At 39.6% G+C, this 13055-nt stretch overlaps 1 pseudogene; it reads right to left on the bottom strand.

The window, feature by feature from the left end:
- Positions 1 to 1290: 1290 nt before the first annotated feature.
- On the bottom strand, positions 1291 to 2106 carry LOC118013513 (annotated as a pseudogene).
- Positions 2107 to 13055: the final 10949 nt, after the last annotated feature.

Below are 13055 nucleotides of genomic sequence, written 5' to 3'. Positions count from 1 at the left end.
TTGGTTTCAGAGGTAGAGGTCAGTGATTCATCAGTCTTATATAATATGCAGTGCTCCTTACATCACGTGGCCTCCTTAATGTCCATCACCCAGTTACCCCATCTCCCCACCTCCCTCCCCTCCAGCAACCCTCAATTTGTTTCCTATGATTAAGAGTCTCTAATGGTTTTTCTCCCTCTCCGATTTCATCTTGTTTTATTTATTCCTCTCTTCCCCTATGATCCTGTTTTATTTCTTAAATTCCACATAACAGTGAGATCACATGATAATTGTCTTTCTCTCATTGACTTATTTTGCTTAGCATAATACCCTCTACTTCCATCCATATTGTTGCAAATGGCAAGATTTCTTTTTTTTGATGGCTGAATAGTATTCCATTGTGTGTATATATATATATATGTATATACATATATATACCACATCTTCTTTATCCATTCATTTGTCGATGGACATCTGGACTCTTTCCGTAGTTTGGCTATTGTGGACATTGCTGCTATAAACATTGGGGTACATGTGCCCCTTTGAATCATTGTTTGTATACTTTGGATAAATACCTAGTAGTGCAATTGCTGGGTCATAGAGTAGCTCTATTTTTAAATTTTTTTTTAAATTTTTTTTTAAAGATTTTATTTATTTATTTGAGAGAGAGAGAATGAGAGACAGAGAGCATGAGAGGGAGGAGGGTCAGAGGGAGAAGCAGACTCCCTGCCGAGCAGGGAGCCCGATGCGGGACTCGATCCCGGGACTCCAGGATCATGACCTGAGCTGAAGGCAGTCGCTTAACCAACTGAGCCACCCAGGCGCCCCACCTGGGTTCTATTTTTAAATTTTTGAGGAACCTCCACACTGTTTTCCAAAGTGGCTGTACCAACTTGCATTCCCACCAACAGTGTAAGAGGGTTCCCCTTTCTCCACATCCTCGCCATCTGTTGTTAACTGAGTTGTTAATTTTATCCACCTGACCAGTGTGAGGTGGTAAAAAATAAAACTTTTTTTTTTTTACAAAACAATGTATTAAAACTGACTTCCAGAGATGCCCAAATTATTTTTTAAACATGATTTAATTTTTTTCACATTTCTTTAAATATCAAGTTTTCTTTGACAAATTTATCCAAAATGTTAAATTTTCACTTTAGAACTTAGTTTATATTTATATAACAGAGTGCCCTAAACTGATGTTCATTAAGATACCTTTCTGCAAGTCCTAATGGTTTCTATCTTCCTTTTAAAATGTATTAAGTATCTTTTAAGTTGCCATTCTCAAAAATATTCTGGAGAAAAAATTATGAATTAAGCACCCATAAATTATTCTTCATTTCTATTATAGTGTAGCAATTTATCATCTAACCCACAGTGGTCTATCAACTGAGTCAGGCTGAGTTTCTTGTTCTCCTTAGACATAGCTGGTTGCAACTCATAATGCAACAGCTGGCTACAGATTCTCCATTTCTTTATTAACAACTGTAATTGAGACAGGTCATTCTCTGACCTGTACATTTTGACCAGTTTTCACCTCTGAAGAAGGTCTTCTTTCTTCTGAATCTGCTTCACCAATTTTGCTTTTTCTTCATTTAATCCTTGTTTGGGAAGATCTTCATTCTCAAAGTCACTTTGGAGATCACTGCATGACCCAGTATCAAATGATTTAGGGTCACATATACTGATATTATTGAAGGTATTTTCCAAATATGTATTTTCTTAAAATTGGCTGTCAATGTGTTTAAAATTTTCTTGAAATTCCAGTTTTCTTCTGTTGAAGATGCTGGTTTCTCTGAAAAAGTCTGATCATCTTCATTCTCTACTTTAAGATGTCTTACTACACTGTAACAGGAATTTAATGAAGATCTAGTTTTTCTTAATCATCCTCTAAGTGTCACACTCATAGGCTAGAAATATAGAATAGCTCCACTAGAAGAATTAAGATATTCATCCTTGTTTTCTTGAACTTCTTGTATGGGGAGATGGTGGATTGGCACAAGCCTGTGGGACATTAGGTAAAATCACAGCTGAATCAGATCGACTTTCTACCTTGGAAATGAAATCTTGGGTTCTTCCTAAATAAAACTGTGTTGGTCCAAAGGTGACTACTAGTAATTTCTGGACAAATTAATTAGTTAGCATCTTATATAAACAAGACTCTCCATTTGTTTTTATCTATCAAAATAGCCTCAGATCTGCCATAAGGGGGGCAGGAGAATAACAGTTGTGGAATTCTTCAGGAATTCTTTAATTTCACTACTCCAGCTTTATAATGAATAGAAATATAACTGAAATCTTGACTCAAAAAACATAATTAGATCTGTCACAGTTCCCTAAACCCTAAAAACTGTGTAACTAGAATCAATGACCATTCAGACCTGAGGAAAAAACACAGGCACAGATAAATTTATGCCTGTTTGCATCATTTCACTTTAAGTAGCAAACAGACCCTGTAAGGCTTAAGTTTGTTTCCTCAAACAAAGGCATCAAATTTCCTGGGAAAAATCAAAAAAACAGAGGGAAGAGTCCTCTCTTCCCTCTCACCACTGCAGAAAACCCACACTAACCCTTGAGAGACCCCAGGGGAGGTAGGGTTGAGAGATCCTCTGACTGGGGAAATGGAGCTGTACTCTACTCCACAACCCACCCCTGAAGCCAAAGAAATAAATATGTGTATGTGTGTGTATTTTTTTAAGATTTTATTTTTTTTATGTAATCTCTACCCCCAGTGTGGGGCCTGAACTCATGACCTAGAGATCAAGAGTCACATACTCTACTGACTGAGCCAGCCAGGTGCCCCAAAGAAATATGTTTTTATCTACTCAATTTGCAAATAAAATCTCATCCTCTTAATATCTTGGTTATACACAGTCTAATTGCAATTTAGGAACAAAGTTTTCTAAATATTTATTTTAGCTTAATACTCAGCAGTGTTGACAAGTATGACAAATGTTGTGTATCCACAGCTCCTGCTCACTAAGAGAAGAAAGAAGGAAGGAAGGAAAGAAGAGAGAGATGGCACCAAGGAAAGCTAGGAGGACACTGTCCTGCTTTCTACTTTCTCTTGTTATCTAAAACACAAAATGGGAGAATCAAGATCCTTTAAAGAAGTGAAATATCAAAATACAGGGAAATTAAGCCTACTTTTATTCTTTTTTACCACTATTCCCACCCTCCTTCGGTCTAATTCTCCACCAAACAGCAAGAATGATCTTAAAACATTGATCAAACTATCTCACTCCTTCCCCTATGTAAACCGATGTGTTGGCTTCTCAGAGCAGTGAGGATGAAAACCCAAATGCCCTGCTTTCCCCAAAAGGCTTATCTCTACAGGACCACTAAGAGCTGTTCTGGGCCTAGGTTAAAAACAAACAATTCTGGATGATTTGTTTGATAGTCTCCATAGTTGGTGGGCTACTTTCTGGATAAGCAGACCTCAATAATCCATGTAGAATTTGTCCCTCTCATTCTGAGCCCCTGCCTCCTGCCCATCTCTCCAGTGACTCTCCCTTCCTGACTTCCCTGCAGCCATTCAAATCTGTTTTCCCTTTCTCACACACATTAGTCTCTTCTGACTTGGGGGTGTTACATGTGCTACCTCCTCAATCTGAAATATTTTCCCTCCCATCCTTCAAATGGCTACCTCCCTCTACCTTTAGAGGCTATTCCTAAACTAGCTCCCTCCCTGAACCCCCTACTTTTTCTTTCCCAACCCTTTGTTTCCTTAATACTTAAAAAAACTTTAAGTGATTTTTTTTTCTATTTCCTTTTTTTTTACATCTGTCTCTTGACAACAGGGACAGTATCTGGTCACCTAGTACATCACCTGGCAATTATAGACTCTCAGTAAGTATTTGTTGAGTGAATGCATAATTTAGGAAGCCACTTAATGAAGGTGGAGTCCTCCTGAATCAGGAGAAACAATGTCAGTGATGAAGAAAGCACTGAGGAATGTTGCAAAAAGAAGGCACAGACTTCTTTTTGAACAAGAAGGATCAGTAAGCAGCCAGGGACTGTCTTTAATGACTCAAAAAAAGCAGTCATTTAGAAAAATTAACTTTAGTCTTTGTAAAATGATTCATCTTCCCTTAGGCTAAAGAAGCAGACATGCTTTACCAGGATTGTGATGGAAATTGAATTAAGCTTTGCCACAAACTTCTCATATTGATACTTTGCCCTTGAGGATTTTGTGCATGAAAATTTTACTCATGAAAGATGATAGTAATAAAAATAATTATTAGATAATAAAGGACTGCATGCTTAGATGCTTCAAAAGATGGGCCCATATACATATTTCTGACCTGTGGTTTTAGGAAATGAAGGATCTAGAGACTGAAATTGACATTGCTGGATCCTCTGTGTATATAAACCATGATCATCATAATATCTACAGCTCTCTATAATCAGATGAGGTTGAACTTTGGTTTATAAGAGAATTTTCCAGGAAAACCCATTAAACTGTTCATAGCTAAGAAAAAGCTGATGGCAAGATATAGGTAGTACTCTTTTCTTTTTGCCCAGGTATCCCTTAAATATTATAAAAAGGAAGGCTGAGGTTTTGGTCATATCCCACTGAATCTCCTCAAAAAGGACATTTCCTAGTCAACAGCAGAGAATCTATGGTGGAACTGAGACTTCATTCTAGTTTGGGACAGGTTGTTTGAGCTTAGAGAAACACAAGTTGGGTTGGAGAAGAGGAGTGAAAATAATTTTCACTATGAAAATGCTAAATATTTAGAAGGTCAATGACCCACTAACCCAACAGCTGTGCATGAAATGTCCCCAAATACTGCTGCCACTATTCTTACTGAAAAGGTGGCAGGTTCTCTGACAGTCAACACAAGGTGGCTGAAATGATGCTTGCCAGTCAACAAAAGGTGTGCCACAAATGTGTAAGAATGGGTAAGATAAATTGCAGATAATTCTTGGGAAAAATAATTCTGGAACATAGCTCTTTCTTACAGGAAAAATATGCTGGATTTTCCCAAGGAGAAAACTGGAAGTCCAACCAGTGTGTTCTTTGAGTGAGCAATCACCTTGTATGGGGTCCAGAGAGTTCTGAGTGACAGGTGGGTATTGGACAGAGATAGAAGCAGCAGAGGGTGGGGAAAAAAATTAGAGCATCAAGTGCAGCTGGACTTCAGCTTCAATTCCAAAGAATGTTGGTGGGGTCAGATAAGAGAGATAGAGCTGAATGGTCATAAACTGGCAAGACATTGAACAGAATTTAGTGAGAGCAATAAAAGGAGCAAATAAGTATTTGTGGAAATGCTAAGGCCATTTCCACAAATAGAACCAGATGTGAAAGTCATCAGGAGTCTGGTTGGTGGGCAGGGCTTAGATTTCCCTAACATTCTCTTTGGCTATCCTCAACTCCACAATTCTGACTTAATTGCACAAAGTATAAAGAAAGAAAATTTCCATAAGAGAAAATGCCTCTTTTTATTTAAACAATAAAAGTGATCAAGCAATCCATCCATAGTTCAGAACAATGCTGATATTGGAGAAGGAGTCTGACACGAGAACTGGCAAAATGTAAATGACTAAATTAAATAAGACTAAATTGATAAATTTCTACAAATAGTTAACTCAATTACTATATAATTACAGGTTTTGTTTAAGGCTCTCTAATGTACCAACATAAATGAAACTTTGAAAGCAGTTCTCTTTGAAAATAATTGTTTTTTTATAGAGAAAAAAAAATTGTCTTCAAAACAAAAAAGTCCTAAGAATACAAGTACCTGCTAAATGTGTTAAGACATAAGCAATGTCATATTAAATGGTCATCTGAGCTATCAAAATAATAAAGAGTGACCATGAAAATACAGATAAAGAAAAAGCAAAGCCTGCTGAGAAGTCCTAATTTCTTTTTCTCCTCAAGTTTTTATTTAAATTCCAGTTAGTTAACATACAGTGAAATATTCGTTTCAGGTGCAGAATTTAGTGATTCAACACTTATATACAACACCCAGTACTCACAAGTACCCTCCTTAATACCCATCACCTATTTAACCCATTCCTCCCACCCACCTTCCCTCTGGTAACCATCAGTTGTTCTCTATAGTTAAGAGTCTATTTCTTGGTTTGCCTCTCTTTTTCACCCCCTATGTTCATTTGTTTTGTTTCTTAAATTCCACATATGAGTGAAATCATATGGTATTTGTCTTTCTCTGACTGACTTACTTCACTTAGCGTAATACTCTCTAGATCCATTCACATCATGGCAAATGGCAAGATTTCATTCTTTTTTATGGCTGAGTAATATTCCAGTACGTGTGCTTGTGCATGTGTGTAGACCACATCTTCTTCATCCATTCATCAGTTGGTGGACATTTGGACCTCTTCTATAATTTGGCTATTGTTGATAACACTGCAATAAATATTGGGGAACATGTATCCCTTCAAATCAGAATTTTTGTATTTGGGTAAGTACCTAGTGCAGTTGCTGGATCTTAGGGTAGTTCCACTTTTAACTTTTTTTTTTTATTAGTTTCAGAGGTAGAATTTAGTGATTCATCAGTTGCATGTAACACCCAGTACTCACTACATCAAGTGCCCTCCTTAATGCCCATCACCCAATTATCCCTCCCCCCACCTCCCCTCCAGCAGCCCTCAGTTTGTTTCCTAGAGTTCAGCATCTCTTATGGTTTGCCTCCCTCTCAATTTTCAATCCAACTCCTTGGCATACAAGATCCTTTATCATTTAATATTGCTTATGGGAGTGGGGAAGGAGACACAAATCTTTTCAGGCCTCCAAGGGTCTTGATCTCCCCCTGAGGAATGCTATGGAGCAGCATGGCTTTTTTTTTTTTTTTTTAATTTTTTAATTGTTATGTTAATCCCCATACATTACATCATTAGTTTTAGATGTAGTGTTCCATGATTCATTGTGCATAACACCTAGTGCTCCATGCAGAACGTGCCCTCCTCAATACCCATCACCAGGCTAACCCATCCTCCCACCCCCCTCCCCTCTAGAACCCTCAGTTTGTTTTTCAGAGTCCATCATCTCTCATGGTTCGTCTTCCCCTCTGATTTCCCCCCCTTCATTCTTCCCCTCCTGCTATCTTCTTTTTTTTTTTTCTTAACATATATTGCATTATTTGTTTCAGAGGTACAGATCTGAGATTCAACAGTCTTGCACAATTCACAGTGCTTACCAGAGCACATACCCTCCTCGGTGTCTATCACCCAGTCACCCCATCCCTCCCACCCCACCCCCCACTCCAGCAACCTTCAGTTTGTTTCCTGAGATTAAGAATTCCTCATATCAGTGAGGTCATATGATACATGTCTTTCTCTGTTTGACTTATTTCGCTCAGCATAATACCCTCCAGTTCCATCCACGTCATTGCAAATGGCAAGATCTCATTCCTTTTGATGGCTGCATAATATTCCATTGTATATATATACACCACCTCTTCTTTATCCATTCATCTGTCGATGGACATCTTGGCTCTTTCCACAGTTTGGCTATTGTAGACATTGCTGCTATAAACATTGGGGTGCACGTACCCTTTCAGATCCCTACTTTTGTATCTTTGGGGTAAATACCCAGTAGTACAATTGCTGGATCATATGGTAGCTCTATTTTCAACTTTTTGAGGAACCTCCATACTGTTTTCCAGAGTGGCTGCACCAGCTTGCATTCCCACCAACAGTGTAGGAGGGTTCCCCTTTCTTCGCATCCCCGCCAACATCTGTTTTTTCCTGACTTGTTAATTTTAGCCATTCTGACTGGTGTGAGGTGGTATCTCATTGAGGTTTTGATTTGGATTTCCCTGATGCCGAGCGATACTGAGCACTTTTTCATGTGTCTGTTGGCCATTTGGATGTCTTCTTTGGAAAAATGTCTGTTCATGTCTTCTGCCCATTTGTTGATTGGATTCTTTGTTCTTTGGGTGTTGAGTTTGATAAGTTCTTTATAGATTTTGGATACTAGCCCTTTATCTGATATGTCATTTGCAAATATCTTCTCCCATTCTGTTGGTTGTCTTTTGGTTTTGTTGACTGTTTCCTTTGCTTTGCAAAAGCTTTTTATCTTGATGAAGTCCCAATAGTTCATTTTTGCCCTTGCTTCCCTTGCCTTTGGCGATGTTTCTAGGAAGAAGTTGCTGCGGCTGAGGTCGAAGAGGTTGCTGCCTGTGTTCTCTTTTAGGATTTTGATGGACTCCTGTCTCACATTTAGGTCTTTCAACCATTTGGAGTCTGTTTTTGTGTGTGGTGTAAGGAAATGGTCCAGTTTCATTCTTCTGCATGTGGCTGTCCAATTTTCCCAACACTATTTGTTGAAGAGACTGTCTTTTTTCCATTGGACATTCTTTCCTGCTTTGTCAAAGATGAATTGACCATAGAGTTGAGGGTCCATTTCTGGGCTCTCTATTCTGTTCCATTGATCTATGTGTCTGTTTTTGTGCCAGTACCATGCTGTCTTGATGATGACAGCTTTGTAATAGAGCTGGAAGTCCGGAATTGTGATGCCGCCGGCTTTGCTTTTCTTTTTCAACATTCCTCTGGCTATGCGGGGTCTTTTCTGGTTCCATACAAATTTTAGGATTATTTGTTCCATTTCTTTGAAAAAAGTGGATGGTATTTTGATGGGGACAGCATGGGGTTTTTGAACCTTGCTCTCAAGGGCCTGAATTGTAGGCATAGACCCACTGGCTTGAAAAGTAAAGACCAATCTAAATACCTGGCCCACCACTGCCCTGTTCACTCAGTCTTCCCACTTTCCTTGGCTCAAACCCTCTGTCACCATCCCCTCTCCTAAGCCAAGCTCAGTGAACTGCAGTGCAAGGAGTAGAGGCCACACAGGGCTGCCACCAATAGCAGGGGATGGGGAAGGCTAGGTCCTGCAAGTATAGTCTTTCATCAGGTGGTCAACTTAAATTTTTTTAATTTTGAAGTAATTATAGATTCACAAAAAGTTGTTAAAAAAAAAAAATAGTGTATGGAGGTCCCAGGTACCCCTTACTCCTCCACCCCCAACAGTAGCATCTAGGAAATTGATATTGGTGCAATCCACGAGGTTTATTCAGATTTCACCAGTTATGTGCATGCTCACTTGCATGTATGTGTATACAGTTCTATGCAATTGTTTCACATCTGTGGTTTTGTGTGATGTTGGAGAACCTGATCAAAAAGATGTGACCACTGATTGACCAGAGAGCTCGACCTGGGCACTTAAGAGGTTCCCTTTTTAAAAATTTTTAAGATTTAACAGGCTGGTGCAGGCATCTACCTGTCTTGCTGCTGACCAAGACAAGACTCATATGTAAGTTCCCTTTGCTTATTAAAACTGCAACCTACCGGGGCACCTGGGTGGCTCAATTGGTTAAGCATCTGCCTTTGGTTCAGGTCATGATCCCAGGGTCCTAGGATTGAACCCTGTATCAGGCTCCCCATTCTGCCTACTTGTGTTCTGTCAAATAAATAAATAAAACCTTTAAAAACAAACAAACAAAAAAACCCTGCAACCTACCAACCTGGAATGGTCAGCCTTTCTTTGGTCTGTCCCAGCCCTACACAAAGCTGGTTTCAGATTATACCTGGGAAACTCCGGAGAGAGTTGCAAACTTACTTGTGGCCACCACCACAGGTTCACCCCCTACCCCCAGGCTCCCCTTTTATAGACCCTCTTTCCCTCCCCCAAGTCAAATCCCTGGCAACCACAATCCTGTTTTTCACCTCTATAATGGCATTATTTCAAGAATGCCATATGAATGGGATCACACAGTACACAACCTTCTGAGTTTGCTTTTCACTCACCAAACTTCCCTGGAGGTCCATCCAAGTTCTTGCATCTAGTTAGCTGACTTTTGATGGTATGTCTTGCCTATTCCTAAAAAGTATTTGCCAGCAGCTACAATTAGTATCATATTGGTGGTGATGGCTTTTTTAGTCTTCATCTGCTCAAAAAACATTGAGCTCCTACTATATGTGAAGAATGAACCAAGAATAAAGAGATGAATCCAATATATTTCTGACTTACAACCTGAGTCTGGTGGAAGAATCTTATGGCCCATTAAGTCCACAGACTGGTTTAAAGATATATATATATATATTTTTTATTCATGAGAGACAGAGAAAGAGAGAGACAGAGGCAGAGGGAGAAGCAGGCTCCCCGCGGAGCAGGGAGCCTGATGCGGGACTTGATCCCAGGACCCTGGGATCATGACCTGAGCCGAAGGCAGACACTTAACCGACTGAGCCACCCAGGCGTCCCAAGTCCACAGACTGGTTTAAAGGAAAAATGGAAACCAGTGATACTTTGAAATTTTCTTTAGAAAGGCCGGAATAGTGTGGGTAGCTCAGGGCCCCAATCTGGGTGACAGCTGGGGAAGGGAACCAGTGGACTATCTTGGAGTATTGTTTATATAGCTCTTGAGGAAACCATAATGCCCATGTTAAAGTTGGGTGTGGGGGAAAGAACCAAACCAACACTGAGTAGAACTGCACTGGAAATAAATCACAGGCCCCCCTCTTTTCTAGAGCATGATGGCTCAGAATATCCTTCCTCCTCTGTTGGTGTGAAGAGAACTGGCAACCCCTCATTCTGTTCTGTGGGGATTAAGAATGCCTGATCAGAGAGAGCTAAGATTCCTTTCTGTTTGTGGTGATATAAGTGAATATTCTAGTTGCCCTGCCTGACCCAGAATGTCCTGGGCTTTGGATCAAGAAACCGGCTGAAAAGACAAGTAGACAGGAGGAAAAAGTAAAAAGACCTGAGTGCACACTTACCACTACCCTCAGTTACAAGTAACAGAGAGAAATCTGAGTCCTCCTGGAGCAGGAGGGAAAAGCTTTTGGGGTCCTGCTAGCGGTGTTGGATTTTGCTCCATTCCAAGCAATGAAAGAATATTGTCTATCCTGGCTCATTTTTTCCCTTCTCAGGCAGTCCTTGCCACAGGCCACCAAGCAGGAGACTGGATTTTAATTGGAAAAACTTGTCCATTGGGCTCCCACTTAAGTGGCTTCTTTGGATCCTCCTCTCTTCCTTCCCATGGGAATCACTAATTGGGAATTGTTGGAGTGGGGACGCAGGGACCCATGCTATTCCAGTGTTTGTCATGACACTGTGACAGGCACTCCTCACCTGCTCACGCTTAAAAGGAGAGCATTCATTCATATGGTGTTTGGCTGATCATAACTCCTAGGCATAACAGCCTGAGTGCCAAATAGGAAACAAATTTTGGGTAGAAGAATATATATGGAGATGTTTAGATAAAGCAGAGAGGACAGACAATAGGAAATTTACTGTGAAATTAAGGAAGCTTAAGCTCTGGGTCCCTTCTAAGATCCTGGGAGAAACCTTAGAAATCTGTTTATGTACGTATACGTTTCTGTAAAGTTGGCAAAGGGAAAATGCAATCCTGCCACTTACCTACCTGGAGAGAGGTAGACCAGAACTATTTGGTATTTAGCACTAAATGACTAGTAGTCATGATTCTAACTTTTTAAAGGTTCTTGGCAGAGATGTGTCTTAACCCTTCAGCATGCCACCTGTGTAAGTTTGAGCAGGTCACTTAATCTCTTTACAGTTCACTATGCTCACCTATAAAATGAGATTGATAATACTAATATTTGAGACTGCTTAATGTACTCTGTTCAAAGGCCTTTATATGGATTCTTTCACTTGACTCACCAATTATCCTATGAGGCAGGGATCCTTATTATCTCCAATTTACACACACACAATTTATAATTTAAGGAAACAGGCACAGAGAGTTTAAGTGTTTTTTTCCTTAAAGTCACATGGTTAGTGAATAAAGCTAGCAATCAAATCCAGATATGGGAGCCTGAATCCATAGTCCAGTCTCATAACTGAACAGTAACATTGGCAGTTGCTGTTTTCATCAGGGTTGTTAATTCAATTCAGATCAGTTTAACACAACAAGTATCTCAAGTACCTATTCATGCAAGGAGCTCCTTGTGAAAATCATGAGATATAGGAGATAATCCGCAGGAAACTACTTTGGAGAAGTCCTAGTGTTTTTAAAATAAAAGCATAACTAGATAAGCACTAAAGCAAATAAGTAAATAAGATATTTCTAATTTACTGAATCTTCAAAGGATGAAAATTTTAATGGGTGACTTAAACATTCCTCTGTTTAAAGGGACATATAATCAAAACAATTAGATTTCCCCCTCAACTGTAAAAGTATTATAAGGGAATATAGTTTAAAGAGATTATGAAGACAACTTAGAAATCCACTTTTCACTGAGGTCATCATGTTAGGATCACAAGACTACTTGTGCCCCAGCGCACTTTGTAAATGTGTTAGTACTTGGCATAGAGGTTTTCCTTAAGACATATTTGTTCTGCTCCTTTTGGCTTCATTTATGGAATGGCCAAATAAACAGTGATAGAGATTAGCTTGAATGTCCCTACGTTCTTGCCACAGGGGTCAAATCCCTTGCTAGGCTGCTGGGGAACTGAACTCTGAATAGTAATGGAGGGTGACAGAGTGAATTGCATTTGTAATAACTGGCATTTCATTAGTCTCTTATGAGGGACACAAATAGTAAGACATTAATATAATACCTATTTTTGCTTCAAATCTGAACAGAAGCCTCAGAAGTGAATGCTAGAAAGCAGCCCAATTACGAGGGAGACCTTCATGTTCCATGTTCCACAGCAAACATTCTAAGCATGGGTCTGTATCTGTTTACATCCTCTTTCCTTTACCTTCCAAGTTCAGGCTCGAATTGCCTCTGACCTTAATTACTTCCAGAACCTACAGACTGGACATGCCTTATCTTTGTCTTTCCCCTCCTCATATTCATCCTGCATATGCCTTCCAGAATGTTCTTATCAACAAATTATCTCATTATAGCTTCATTAAAACTCTTCTCATCTTCTCCACTACTTATGAAATAAAACCCACACTTTGGCTTTCATAACTCTCCATCAACTCTCCATCCAGATTCAACTTATATTTTCTTTCCATCCCATGCCAAGCCCAAAGCACAACAAAACAAAGCTGCAAACAGCTCCTACACCAATTCTGCACTTTTCCTGCCCCTCGTTCCCCCGTCTGAAACTGACTTTCTTGGTTCTCTTTACATATTACACA

This window comes from Mirounga leonina, unplaced genomic scaffold, assembly GCF_011800145.1.
Source record: "Mirounga leonina isolate KUSES-001 unplaced genomic scaffold, KU_Mleo_1.0 Mir_153, whole genome shotgun sequence".
Classification (NCBI taxonomy): Eukaryota; Metazoa; Chordata; class Mammalia; order Carnivora; family Phocidae; genus Mirounga; species Mirounga leonina.
Note: the sequence above shows the minus strand (reverse complement) of the source record. Positions and strands in the feature narration are given on the sequence as shown.